The sequence below is a fragment of the Schistocerca cancellata genome, chromosome 1, assembly GCF_023864275.1.
Source record: "Schistocerca cancellata isolate TAMUIC-IGC-003103 chromosome 1, iqSchCanc2.1, whole genome shotgun sequence".
NCBI lineage: Eukaryota > Metazoa > Arthropoda > Insecta > Orthoptera > Acrididae > Schistocerca > Schistocerca cancellata.
The window spans coordinates 722,563,301-722,579,054 of NC_064626.1; the positions used below are offsets into that span (position 1 = coordinate 722,563,301).

General features: G+C 40.5%; 1 protein-coding gene across 1 annotated transcript in view; it reads right to left on the minus strand.

Annotated features, from left to right (window-relative positions):
* LOC126097489 (lachesin-like) overlaps window positions 1–15,754 on the minus strand; it is a 411,009-nt gene that overhangs the window by 134,385 nt on the left and 260,870 nt on the right. The gene's annotated exons all lie outside the window — the stretch shown is intronic.

Genomic DNA, 15,754 nt, shown 5'->3' on the forward strand with positions numbered 1-15,754 from the left:
GTCACACTGCTAAATCGGCAGATACTGCCAAGTTGTTTACAAATCTGAAAAAAATGGCTCTGAGCACTATGGGACTTAACTCCTGAGGTCATCAGTCCCCTAGAACTTAGAACTACTTAAACCTAACTAACCTAAGGACATCACACACATCCATGCCCGAGGCAGGATTCGAATCTGCGACCGTAGCGGTCGCGCGGTTCCAGACTGTAGCGCCTAGAACCGATCGGCCACTCTGGCCGGCTTATAAATCTGACTCGCTTTTGTGATCACCAATATAAAATAACGTACCCTCTCAATCCGTGAAGTTTCAGTTCGTTTTCTACTTCCCCTTCTGCTATTTCAATTTTTTTATTGTTAACTAGGCACCCAGATTCGATTCAGACGTTGATGAGGTCCCCTCCCCCTGTCATCATCTATCGGCCTACATTCGGAAGGCTGTACGACGAATTTGCAGTATTCTTTATGAATGATTATTTACTGACAGTTACTTCATTCAGACGTCTTTCTGTAACCTCATGGCTCTCGTCATAAGTTCATAAGTAAAGTACTCTAATTGAAGACACTTTGACGCAAATTGTGGGAAAAGCAAGCATAATAACATGTGGGGACGATATTGGATTCAAATACAGCATCTCCATCCATCTATCTGCGTTTAAGATTGCCATTGGTCCCCTAGATGTTTTCGGGCGAGTGCCGGAATTGTTCCTTCAACAAGAATTCGAGTTCTAATTGTGGTTTGTTGTTCAACTGTTGCAAACTGTATTTAGTTCTGTCGCACACTTGAATTGGAAAATAGCCATAAGAGAGACAATCAGTGTGGGAGCAAATCCGGACTTTCATTGATCAGTTAGTGTCAGATATCTATGAGGTATACTTTCCAGGGAATTATATTGGTATATTCGCATTCTCTATGGTGGTAGTAATGCTACCTTGGGGAAATTATGTTCCAAGACATGTGAGTACGAAGTGGCGCAGTTTGGATTGGAATCAAGTTCGTGTGCAGTGTTGCTCGGATCTCCATTCTGCCTTTCATGTTCCGTCTGCTGCGAGTTTCCCAAACCACTTATATAAAAACACTCGGAGATTTTCCCTCCCTGACCTCCCTCTTTCACCACCTCAGTTTATGCTTCACCTCTAATGACCACAATCTCAACCAAACGTTCACTGCAACCTCTTGTCTGATGTTATCACATACCGTCTTAATGATAGCTTGTCATCAATACAGCTTATCGAACAGAATTCCCAATGTTTCTATGATTATCTCGAAAGAAGAATGGGAAAATGGCCACTTGGAATGATACTACAAGGCCACAGACTCTTTTTTGCCTACTGTCTGTTTTTGTCTTTGCATAGTTGACAAATTTAAACAGCTTGTTTCTTTTTTTAAGGCTTCGGTAAAAAGAAATACAATCTTCACAATTTTTCTCTGTGTTATCCATGCACTTTTAGGAACAACAGGACCGGGTCATGTATTCCACTGTCAGAGGTCACAGAATGATTGTGGCTTGTTACTTTCGAGTCGGTCGTTTCCTCATCAAGATCCCTTACCGCAAATTGATACATTTACCCTTCTCCATCTTATAATACTGTATTGCAGCACTAAACAGGACCAAAAAGATAATTTCAAAGAAGTACGTAAGCGTAAATATCAGTGTAATATGAACGGCTAATGAAAGAGTACGTACTTAGTAACCTAAACTCTTATATTATTTAAATGAGTTTACTGTGTGTACAAAAGGGTCCATTTATTTAGAAAAATAAGTATTTCGTGGTCTTTCATCTTATACAAGTAGATGTACATTTTGATCTACATTGTGGGAGAAACTGCGTGGAACTTTTATAGTTTCAAGTAACAGATGTTCAAGCCCTAATACAAACTGATCACTGACCACGATAAAAGATTTTCTGATTATGTTAACATACCAAAAGACTTCTTATTGGTGATAGAGCTAACTAATTTTTTCACACTTCCTTCCGATTTTCATTTTTCCCCATTTTTTCTGTTCTTACAGCTGGCGATAGGGAACCTTATCCTCAGACAGTTAATTACTACAATCGCTTCAGGTTAGTTAAGGCCCGCGATATTAGCGCTGGATAGTTCCGTTAATCATGCTGTGTATTCTTCAGCACGCCCTCTTAGGGTAAACAAAAAATCGCGACGTGACGCAGTTCTCAACAATACCGAGGTCCCTCCAGCAGCTGACGCCGTTGCTTAGCGTCAGTTTGAGACGAGTCGAATGGCAAGCAACACGAACGTTGCCGTCCCATTCAGAAAACTCTTACGAAAACAGTGAATGGCAGAAAGTGTACGGACTAATGACAGCAGCCAGAAGGTAAACCTTCAACAAACATAGGAGCAATGGCAATCCATGGCATCCAAAAGAACAGGAGTCAACTCGACTTCACATTTCTGCGGACGAACAACGTAAATTACCACAGGCATGTATGTTTAATTATATGGAGACCTTCAATGCAATTATATTCAGGCCAATATGATTTTGTAAAGCCAGTCAGTCAGATTGTTTATGCCATTTCGTCTGAGGCTGTTTGTGTTGGAAGTGTATGGATTTTCTAAATCTTGTAATTACAGGAAATGGGAATACTATATACGTTCTCATACGAAGTTTCCTTGCTAAGTGCTCTCTGCATTCGCTCGTGTAAATATTATTTAACGCATGAAGTGTGTCAACATTGCATCTTGAAACACATTTTCGATGTGCACATATCATAAGAAATAATAAGTTTTTCAAGAATCTATAAAATATTATAGACGGATTTTAAGCACTGAGCTGTATTTTTCCGAGTAAACTGATTGGCCTTTTAAATCTTAGGCGTTTCATTGAAGGAATCAAATACAATTTGAAATTGTTGTTTCTGCTTACGTATGATGTGTGAGCTTTATATGTCTGTGTGCTAGCGCGGTTCGTATCCTCAGGCTCAGACAGTGCATCCACATTTTATTGGCCTGTCGCCTCCCTAATGACAAATAGGTAGAAGCCGCAAGAATCCGACCTCTAAAACACATTTATTCACATCGCTGCCAATTTTGGCGATCAAAGGAAATAGGCCTCACACTGTAGTAATTTCGGTGATAAGTAATTTATTTCGGTACGTGTAATTTGTGGATGAGCTTCCGCGCTATTGTGTACTCCATAACATGATATATTCAGGTAGTTCCGTCGACGATGAGTTCATTAAGGACCCCATACACGAGCCTATATCGCTGGCAATCTCGGGAACAATATGGCCTGCAATTTGTCACTCTCTTCGAGCCTGTCACAAACGAACAGCTTACCAAGCTGTGTTCAAACAATATTTCGAAAGTCGGTATGTGGGGAAGATCTGTTATTTAAAATTATCTCCTAGCAAAATGGTGTATGTAGACTACTACCTGCAAGAAAACAGGAGTTGAAATTTATTAAACTTGCTTTGGAACGTTTTTATTGTTCAAACCTAAATTATTTATCACTTACACAAAAACCTCTTGAAAGTGTCTACAATTTTGGGACTATCTTATATCAGTTCCTTATTAATCATTAAAGAAATTTCCTCATTTTCCTCATTCCATTTTCCTGTCACATTTTCCACTATGACTGAAATAGATCTGATGTTGCTGCCGAAGGAATTTATTTTTTTTCTGGAAAATATATACAGTATTCGAGAAGACTGCCGTCCGAATCTCCAGCTAAGCAAATGGATTTAGATATCTCGTAATGTCCCTAAACCGGTTAAGGTGAATGTCGGGATGATTCCTTTGAAAGGGCACTACTGATTTCCTTCATATCCTTCCCTAATCCGTACTTATGCTGTGGGTCTAATAACCCTGTCATCGACGGGGAGTTTAGCCATAACGTTCCTTTCTTCTTTGAAAATACATAGACAGTAACTCTACGATGATTTTTCTTAGAATCTTACAATTCAGTTTGTAAACTGATTTAACTTTCCAAACATTGAAGTCCCTTGGAGCTGATTATGTATGATATTTTGATTCCATTTCTAGTCTCCGAATTTAGGAGCGTTGAATGTATTCCACGGGTTAATTTTTTAGGGCAACTCTTTTCAAAGTTCCAGTCTGCATTTTTTAAATATAACTTGAAGTTCTTAATTCCGTCACACCATCGGCTGCAACGTTTGCTTACCTCAACTTTCTTTCGTGCTGTAATCTAATCAATTTATTTACGACTCCTAATATACATCTGCATCTTCATCTATGCTCCAACAACCACCTTACGGTATGTGTCGGAGGATACGTTACGTACCACCGTCACTTCTCCGTTTTCCTGTTCCAGTTGCCAATGGTTCGCGAGGAGAACGATTTTGATCAGCCTCCGTGTGAGCTCGAATCTCTCTGGTTTTACCGTCATGACCTTTACGTGACAGATACGCGGGAGGATGCAGCATATTGGTTGACTCTTCTTGGAGCGCACACTCTCGGAACGTTAACAGTAGAGCCCCCGTGATGCAGAACGCCACTCTTGCAGCGTCTGCCACTGGAGTTGGCTGATCATCCCTGTGACACTTCCGCGCTTTTTAAATGAACCCGTAACGAAACATATTGGTCTACAGCATATGGACTACACTTCCTAGGATTCTTCCAGAGAATATCAGTCTGCCATATGCCTTTCCCTGCCATTAGTTTTATTGACCGTTCAACTTTAAATCGCTCCTCACGCACACTTCGAGATATGAGGGTGAGTCAAATGAAAACCTTAAATATTTTTTAAATATTATCTATTGTGCAGAAGTGGTACAAAGCTGTATCACTTTTCAACATAATCTCCCCCCACGCTCAATGCAAGTCCTCCAGCGCTTACAAAGTGTATAAATTCCTTTAGAAAAAAAAATTCTTTTGGTAGTCCGCGTAACCACTCATGCACCGCGTGGCGTACTTCTTCATCAGAACGGACCTTCTTTCATCCCATTGCGTCTTTGAGTGGTCCAAACTCATGGAAATAACTTGGGGCAAGGTCTGGTGAGTATGGTGGATGAGGGAGACACTCTAAATGCAGGTCTGTGATTGTTGCAACTGTTGTACGGGTAGTGTGGGGCCTTGCATTGTCATGCTGCAACAGGACACCTGCTGACAGCAATCCACGTCGCTTTGATTTGATTGCAGCCCGCAGATGATTTTTTAGGAGATCTGTGTATGATGCACTGTGAGAGTGGTCCTTCTAGGCATGTAGGGTTCCAAAATGACGCCTTTTTCGTCCCACAAGAGAGTCAGCATAACATTCCCTACTGGTGGTTCTGTTCGAGACTTCTTTGGTTTCGGTGATGAGGAATGGCACCCTTCCTTGTTCGCTCTCCTCGTTTCCAGTTGGTGGAAGTGAACCAAGGTTTCGTCCCCAGTAACGATTCTTGCAAGAAAGCCATCACTTTCTCGTTCAAAGCGCCGAAGAAGTTCTTCACAAGCATCGACACATCGTTCTCCCATTTCAGGAATCAGCTGCCGTGGCACCCATCTTGCAGACACTTTGTGAGACTGGAGCACATCATGCACAATGTGATGTGCTGACCAATGACTAATCTGTCATTCAGTGTCACTCGACGGTTTTCCTTCACTATGGCTTCAACTGCTGCAATGTTCTGTGGACTCACAACTCGTTGTGCCTGACCTGGACGAGGAGCATCTTCCTCTGAAGTCACAGCATTTTCGAACTTCCTACTCCTTTCGTAGGCTTACTGCTGTGACAAACATGCATCATCGTACTGAAACTTCATTCGCCCATGAATTTCAATAGGTTTCACACCTTCACTAAGCAAAAACCGAATAACAGAACGCTGTTCGTCCCTGGTGCAAGTGGCAAGTGGGGCGGCCATCTGTATACTGATACTGCGACGGTATGTTTGCATCTGCACTATGCTGTCACATACAGGCCATTCTGCACGCTGTTCGTAGCACGGCCGGCCTGGATGGCCGAGCGGTTCTAGGCGCTACAGTCTGGAACCGCGCGACCTTTACGGTCGCAGGTTCGAATCCTGCCTCGGGCATGGATATGTGTGATGTCCTTAGGTTAGTTAGGTTTAAGTAGTTCTAAGTTCTAGGGGACTGATGACCTCAGAAGTTAAGTCCCATAATGCTCAGAGCCATTTTTGTAGCACGCTTACCAACTTACAGGATAACGGCGCGAAATTTCCATTTGTTATTACGAATTAGAGGTTTTCATTTGACTCACCCACGTATTTTTTTTTTATAAACCTGATTACTTACAGTGATTGTTCTGCAATTTTGTTATCATACAGTAAAGGGCCTTTCAACCTATTTATGCGCATTACATTCATTTGCACGTACTGTACGGTTCATCTTACTACCTACAGACTGTTTCTCTGCCGTTCAGTTCTCGAACAGAGAGCGGGGGGGGGGGGGGGGAAAGAACTAACACATCTTTCCATGCAAGACCCTGGTTCTCTTATCTCATTACGATGGTAATTCATCATTGTGTAAATGGGCGTCAGCAAAATATATTCGCATTTCGAGGAAAAACTTAGTGGCTGAAGTATCGTGAAAAGATCTCGCGGCTAGGAAAAACGCTTTTGTTTTAATGATTCCCACCCCAACTCGCGTTTCGTATCCGTGACACTCTCTCCCTTATTTCGCGATGATACCAAACTTGTTGCCCTTCTTTGAACTTTTTCGATGTTCTCGGTCAATACTATCTGATACGGATCCAATAACATGCAGCAGTACTTCAGAAGAGGACGGGCAAGCCTAACGTAAGCAGTCTCTGCAGTAGACCCGTTGCATTTTCTAAGGGTTCTGCCAATAAAATACAATCTTTGGTTCGCTTTATCCACAGCATTGTCTATGTGATCGATACTTTTTATACAGTTCGTAAGTTTAATCCCTAAGTATTTAATTGAATCGACAATCTTTAGATTTGTGTGATTTATTGTGCAACCGAAATATTAACGATTCCTTTTTGTACTCATTTGGATGACCATATTTTTCGTTAGTAAGAGTCAATTACGACCTTTAGATTCAAACAGATGTTTTTGCTGTGATCTTCAGTCCGAAGAGTGGTTTGATACATCTCTGTATACTACTATATTCCATAGAAGCTTCTTCATCTCCGAATAACTTCTGCAACCTACATCCTTCTGAATCTGTATTCACCTTTTGTCTCCCTCTACGATTTTTGTCCCCCCTCCCCCCATACTTACCTCCAAAACCAAGCTGGTGATCCCTTGATGTGTCAGAATGTGTCCTATCAACCGATCCTTTCATCTAGTCAGGTTGTACCACAAATTTCTTTTCTCCCCGCTTCTGTTCAGTATCTCCTCATCAGTTAGGCGATCTACCTATCTAAACTTCAGCATTCTTCTGTAGCACCTCATTTCAAAAATCTTTATTCTTTTCTAAACTGTTTATCGTCGTTGTTTCACTTCGTGCATGGCTACACTCGATACAAATACTTTCGGCAAAGACTTACTAAGACTTAATTTATATTCGATGTTAACAAATTTCTCTTCTTCAGAAAATCTTTTCTTGCACTGCCAGTCTACATTTTAAACATATGTTTTGTCTTTATCCAGATATCTTCTCTAAATCATTTCAAAGTTTATTTTGATCTTTAAATGAGTTTACTAAGTGATAAATTACAATTTTTTCTGCAAACAGTTTGAGGACTGCTCAGATTGTCTACTAAGTCGTTTGTACAGATTACGAACAACATAGGGCCTATAACATTTCATGGGGGGGAACACAATATATCAATTTTGTATTACTCAATGACTTTCCACCACTTACTACGAACTGTGACATTCTTGACAGAAAATCACGAATCCAAACGCAAAACTAAGACGGTACTCCATAGGCACGGCATGCAATTCGATTGGAAGTAGCGGTGTCAAAAGCCTTTTGGAAATCTAGGAATATGGCGTCAATGTGGATGAGGCTCATTACTTCGTGTGAATACGGATGTGGTGGTGGTGGTTAGTGTTTAACGTCCCGTCGACAACGAGGTCATTACAGACGGAGCGCAAGCTCGGGTTAGGGAAGGATTGGGAAGGAAATCGGCCGTGCCCTTTCAAAGGATCCATCCCGGCATTTGCCTGAAACGATTTAGGGAAATCACGGAAAACCTAAATCAGGATGGCCGGAGACGGGATTGAACCGTCGTCCTCCCGAATGCGAGCCCAGTGTGCTAACCACTGCGCCACCTCGCTCGGTAATACGGATCTAGGTGGGTTTACAAGAACTACATTTTCCGAATCGGTGCTATCTATCAACAGATCGTTGTTTTCTTGGAGGCAATTCATAATGTTGGAATGCAGTATATGTTCTAAAATTTCGGCTTTCTCTCTGTCATCCTCCGTTTCGTTGCCCTCATGGTAACACAGTCTCTGGACGGACTGATGTAACATGAGGTCAAAACTTCTCCGTATTTCTGTCAAGTTGGTGGATAGAATTTCGCTTTTGAATTCATTGAACGCTCCACACACAGCTCTTCTTACGCTGATTTTGGCTTCGTTCAGATTTGGTTGTCTGTGATGCTGTGGCTACATCTAAATCTGTTTTCGTAGTAGCTTTAAATCATGGCTGTTGAACCACGGTGGACCTTCCCATTCCTCACAACTTTGCTCGGCACATACAGGTCTAAGGTTTATTATGCAGTACTACTGAACTTTGTACATAGATGTTCAACCATGTCAGTGCTGGAGATGTACTTTTTGAATTGACTGTTCAGGTAATCTGAAATCTGTTTGACTCGAAAAGTTAGGGCCCGTTTCTCACCAAGGAACCGAATATGTTATTTTCACGGGTTGGTTCTCTGTTTAACTGCTCAAGATAATCTTTGCATAAGACATTTAGAACAATTTCACAAGCAGACTGAGCTCTGACCCGGATAAAGGAGGTAAATCATTCGCATATGTCTACCTATAAAGGATTTTCAGATTTAACCATGTTTTAATATAATAAATGAGCATTTGACAGATCAATTTTACTGTTTATCACTTTTCATTTTTCGGTCAATTTTTTGTTGATGTTTTTTTCTTTTGGGCGCCAGGGGCATTGTCCCAGCCTAGTTACGCCTCTGTTTCAATCCCAAACCTCCTTAGTGCCTCGCAGTGTGCACAATCAACAACGCCATACAGTATAGCTTTACCTGTGGCTCAATGTAGAAAATACTTGATGTTTCGCTATATTTTGACGGCCTTATTCTGAACGACAGGATGGGAATTTAATACTAAAGCAGCCTCTCTGAATTTACGCTAACTATTTATTATTTATGACAATGATGTAAGCTGAAGAAATGAATTAAAATTTGTCCCACGGCTAGGACTTGAACCCAGGTCTCCTACTTACAGTAGAGATATGCTAGCCATTACACCAACGTAGCAGAATAGGTAACACACCTGCACGGCCGTGGCACAAATTTTAATTCATTTCTTCAGCTTCCATTATCATCATAGATAAAGTTGAGACTCACATGTCTAAAAGAAAATTTGATTGTATCTCATGTATTTGTTATTTGAAGAGATTCCTTTTACGTTTTTCTAGAGAGGCCAGTTTTTTAACATATTTTTATTACTTTCATCTCTCAAAGATGTGACATGTTATGAGAGAGTGTTATGAAGCATTAGATGAGATTCACGGCTACTCTCAAAGTGTCAGAACCATACATTGTCTAGAGCTTACAGCAACGTGGAGACATAAAGTATTTTCTTCACGTTTATCTTATACCACTTGTCTGTAATAAACTTAAGTCTAGGAAACACTGAACGAAAGTAATAGCGCTACTATGAATAATTCGATATGTGGCCATTTGTGGTGAATCATAGAATGGAATTCAAGATACAAGTATTTTATTTAAAATATCTACAATTAGTATTAGAGAGTGGTAAGGAATAGCCTATGTGTATACAGCATTTCTGAAATAAGTCGTGTGCATATGTAAATCGTCGACGATAGCCTTCAACGTGCATCGCTGCTAATTAAGATGTGATGGCACGTATTCGATTCTTCTGAAAGAGCAGACTAGCCTGGGAAAGGATTTCTGTGGATATTTTCAGGCTAGTAATGACCATATAAAGCCAATCGGGCCCGTGTCAATGAAAGAGCTGCGTTTTTACGCTTGCACTGTCGAACAACAACAGAATCGATCTCTGAAATGATTGAAGATGAAATCTGTGTGCTGTAGCATTACCATCCAGCAATTACATGTCCAGTTTCTGTTCTCGACGTAATTGTTTACGTGTTTCTCAGAATCGATGTCCTTGATTCCATGGAAGCTAACAATCATAAACCAATCACAAATTGTCTAATACCTTCCCTGTGAACTTCTCAGTTTCTCGCGGTCTCTGTTAGATTACGAAGTATGTGTTGTTGTCTAACTTCGTTTTACTTGCTTAGAAGTCGAGAGCTTTGAGCATGATAGATCGATTGCGTAGTTACGATGCTCTGGGGGAGGGTCTCTTATACACGACTCTGGATCGCGATGACTAGTTGAACATTTCATGGAAGTTGACACCAAGTGAAGTCTGCGACAACTGATATTGCCTATTCCGCGAATAAGTAGATTGTAGACTGACACGGAACTGGAAACTGTAAAAGTTTTATTCCGTACTAGCTGGGAACGTGCTGAGTGAAGGTCATAGACACCACATGATCACGTTTGTGATACTTGACAAATTCAGTGCGTAAATCCCAACGTTCTGCTAGTCCACAAATCTAATGAACATTTCTCACTGCCCTATGCTGCTTCTAATATCGTCAACCGATTATCAACAGTGCTGACTATCTATCAAATCCTTCTCACCCGCCTTATTTTTCATTCTTGGATCGTTTCTAAACCATATGGACTATGTTATGTCTGTTGTTGTTGTTGTGGTCTTCAGTCCTGAGACTGGTTTGATGCAGCTCTCCATGCTACTCTATCCTGTGCAAGCTTCTTCATCTCCCAGTATCTACTGCAACCTACATCCTTCTGAATCTGCTTAGTGTATTCATCTCTTGGTCTCCCTCTACGATTTTTACCCTCCACACTGCCCTCCAAAGCTAAATTTGTGATCCCTTGATGCCTCAGAACATGTCCTACCAACCGATCCCTTCTTCTAGTCAAGTTGTGCCACAAACTTCTCTTCTCCCCAATCCTATTCAATACCTCCTCATTAGTTACGTGATCTACCCACCTTATTTTCAGGATTCTTCTGTAGCACCACATTTCGAAAGCTTCTATTCTCTTCTTGTCCAAACTAGTTATCGTCCATGTTTCACTTCCATACATGGCTACACTCCATACAAATACTTTCAGAAACGACTTCCTGACACTTAAATCTATACTCGATGTTAACAAAGTCCTCTTCTTGAGAAACGCTTTCCTTGCCATTGCCAGTCTACATTTTATATCCTCTCTACTTCGACCATCATCGGTTATTTTACTCCCTAAATAGCAAAACTCCTTTACTACTTTAAGTGTCTCATTTCCTAATCTAATTCCCTCAGCATCACCCGACTTAATTTGACTACATTCCATTATCCTCGTTTTGCTTTTGTTGATGTTCATCTTATATCCTCCTTTCAAGACACTGTCCATTCCGTTCAACTGCTCTTCCAAATCCTTTGCTGTCTCTGACAGAATTACAATGTCATCGGCGAACCTCAAAGTTTTTACTTCTTCTCCATGAATTTTAATACCTAATCCGAATTTTTCTTTTGTTTCCTTTACTGCTTGCTCAATATACAGATTGAATAACATCGGGGAGAGGCTACAACCCTGTCTTACTCCTTTCCCAACCACTGCTTCCCTTTCATGCCCCTCGACTCTTATAACTGCCATCTGGTTTCTGTACAAACTGTAAATAGCCTTTCGCTCCCTGTATTTTACCCCTGCCACCTTCAGAGTTTGAAAGAGAGTATTCCAGTTAACATTGTCAAAAGCTTTCTCTAAGTCTACAAATGCTAGAAATGTAGGTTTGCCTTTTCTTAATCTTTCTTCTAAGATAAGTCGTAAGGTCAGTATTGCCTCACGTGTTCCAACATTTCTACGGAATCCAAACTGATCTTCCCCGAGGTCGGCTTCTACCAGTTTTTCCATTCGTCTGTAAAGAATTCGCGTTAGTATTTTGCAGCTGTGACTTATTAAACTGATAGTTCGGTAATTTTCACATCTGTCAACACCTGCTTTCTTTGGGATTGGAATTATTATATTCTTCTTGAAGTCTGAGGGTATTTCGCCTGTCTCATACATCGTGCTCACCAGATGGTAGAGTTTTGTCATGACTGGCTCTCCCGAGGCCATCAGTAGTTCAAATGGAATGTTGTCTACTCCCGGGGCCTTGTTTCGACTCAGGTCTTTCAGTGCTCTGTCAAACTCTTCACGCAGTATCTTATCTCCCATTTCGTCTTCATCTACATCCTCTTCCATTTCCATAATATTGTCCTCAAGTACATCGCCCTTGTATAAACCCTCTATATACTCCTTCCACCTTTCTGCCTTCCCTTCTTTGCTTAGAACTGGGTTTCCATCTGAGCTCTTGATATTCATACAAGTGGTTCTCTTCTCTCCAAAGGTCTCTTTAATTTTCCTGTAGGCAGTATCTATCTTACCCCTAGTGAGACAAGCCTCTACATCCTTACATTTGTCCTCTAGCCATCCCTGCTTAGCCATTTTGCACTTCCTGTCGATATCATTTTTGAGACGTTTGTATTCCTTTTTGCCTGCTTCGTTTACTGCATTTTTATATTTTCTCCTTTCATCAATGAAATTCAATATTTCTTCTGTTACCCAAGGATTTCTATTAGCCCTCGTCTTTTTACCTACTTGATCCTCTGCTGCCTTCACTACTTCATCCCTCAGAGCTACCCATTCTTCTTCTACTGTATTTCTTTCCCCCATTCCTGTCAATTGTTCCCTTATGCTCTCCCTGAAACTCTGTACAACCTCTGGTTCTTTCAGTTTATCCAGGTCCCATCTCCTTAAATTCCCACCTTTTTGCAGTTTCTTCAGTTTCAATCTGCAGTTCATAACCAATAGATTGTGGTCAGAATCCACATCTGCCCCTGGAAATGTCTTACAATTTAAAACCTGGTTCCTAAATCTCTGTCTTACCATTATATAATCTATCTGATACCTTTTAGTATCTCCAGGATTCTTCCAGGTATACAACCTTCTTTTATGATTCTTGAACCAAGTGTTGGCTATGATTAAGTTATGCTCTGCGCAAAATTCTACAAGGCGGCTTCCTCTTTCATTCCTTCCCCCCCAATCCATATTCACCTACTATGTTTCCTTCTCTCCCTTTTCCTACTGACGAATTCCAGTCACCCATGACTATTAAATTTTCGTCTCCCTTCACTACCTGAATAATTTCTTTTATCTCGTCATACATTTCATCTATTTTTTCGTCATCTGCAGAGGTAGTTGGCATATAAACTTGTACTACTGTAGTAGGCATGGGCTTTGTGTCTATCTTGGCCACAATAATGCGTTCGCTATGCTGTCTGTAGTAGCTAACCCGCACTCCTATTTTTTTATTCATTATTAAACCTACTCCTGCATTACCCCTATTTGATTTTGTATTTATAACCCTGTAATCACCTGACCAAAAGTCTTGTTCCTCCTGCCACCGAACTTCACTAATTCCCACTATATCTAACTTTAACCTATCCATTTCCCTTTTTAAATTTTCTATCCTACCTGCCCGATTAAGGGATCTGACATTCCACGCTCCGATCCGTAGAACGCCAGTTTTCTTTCTCCTGATAATGACGTCCTCCTGAGTAGTCCCCGCCCGGAGATCCGAATGGGGGACTATTTTACCTCCGGAATATTTTACCCAAGAGGACGCCATCATCATTTAATCATACAGTAGAGCTGCATGTCCTCGGGAAAAATTACGGCTGTAGTTTCCCCTTGCTTTCAGCCGTTCGCAGTACCAGCACAGCAAGGCCTTTTTGGTTAATGTTACAAGGCCAGATCAGTCAATCATCCAGACTATTGCCCCTGCAACTACTGAAAAGGCTGCTGCCCCTCTTCAGGAACCACATGTTTGTCTGGCCTCTCAACAGATACCCCTCCGTTGTGGTTGCACCTACGGTACGGCCATCTGTATCGCTGAGGCACGCAAGCCTCCCCACCAACGGCAAGGTCCATGGTTCATGGGGGGGATGTTATGTCTATGAACGGTTAATATTGCCCCTTACAGTCAGTGCTGAGTTTACGGCTTTAATTTTTATATTTTGGCGTTAGAATATCGAAATAACTTTGAATATATTCGCAACTACTTCCATTACGAACTTGCCTAGCGAAGCAACGCGCTAGCCCCATAGTGTTTACATCTAGATTTACAAAAATAGACTGCAAGTTTTTATACCGTACATGGCTGAGGATACACCATACTGTCTGTTTTATTTTTTATTGTATTCGGATACTGAATGTGGGCAAAACTATTGTCTATTTGGCTCTGTATGTGCCCTAGTCTCTGTTATGTTACCGTCAAGATCGCTAAGTGAGATGTTGTATAACGAAACTAGCCTCCTCGGAACTTCCACATATTAACCGAAATGTTCGATTCCTTATAAATTTTGGGCAGACTTGGGTTAATTTTCTTATTTAAATTATATATTTCTCGACTACAGATATTTATGAACACATCTGAGTACCAAAAAAGCTATTTTTCTGGTAGTATTTTTATTGCTCATATCGATCCATTTCGTAGTATCAATCTTGTGCCATGAAAATTAGTAATCGCAGTTGTCAACTTAAATGATCTAGAAACAAATTTACAGTAAGTATAATATTGTATACTTCAATTTTTATGTAAACAAAATTTCTGTCTTCATTTACAATTTTTCTAATTTTACCATCGGTAATGAAATCAATTCTTTAAAGTCTCACAGAAACCTTCTATTTTCCATATTGTCAAAACTTACAAACTTTGTTATTAACCATTAAGGCTATAAATCTTCACTTAAATAATTATTTTCGGAGAAGAAGATACAAATTAAACCTGAAAACAACATCAATTGAAAACAGTCATGTTGACGTTAATTTGAACTGTATCATGTTCTAGAAGGTACTGGAACTTGGAATCGTAATATATAATGTATTTTTGGCGACAAGTGCGACAGATTTTCTTCAGATAGGTTCAGAGTTCGATAAGATTGATTCAGGGCATCTATCGAGCTTGATACATACTGTTTTCTGATCGATTATGCTGTTTATATGGCTCGTGAATGTTGCGCAATGTATATTTGAAAAGTGTTAAAATGTGATGGTAAATTGTGTTACAAGAAAAAGAAGGAAATGGTTAAAAGCAAAATAACGTAACTTGTCATTTAAACGATCCTGGATAAACTCCTGTAAATGGGTTAAACAGGAACAAAGGGAACAGCCCTGACCCTGAGACCAACGTTTCAAGATAAGTACTACTTATCTGCAAATATAATGCATTTGTACTTATTATAAATTTTAACGTTGTTTAAAGTATGAGTTATTACAACATAACAATTGCTCTTCGTAATATATGAACTGTAAGTAGTGCGTTGTAGGTGGCAGTGCAACGCTCGCACGATCTTTAGCACACACAGATTATCTAACTTTACGTGATTCCGCGAGAACTATGTTGACTTTACTCCAATGATTCCCATTTAAGGTCCCCGAGCATTCCTGTTACATAGAGTATGGAGTATACCTGTCGTATGAAATATATCGACCTGTTACGATACTAACAGCGCGTCTCTGAATTCGTACTACATCTGTTGTGACACCTAGTTGGTAAGGACCGCAAACAGCGGAACAATACCCTAGGA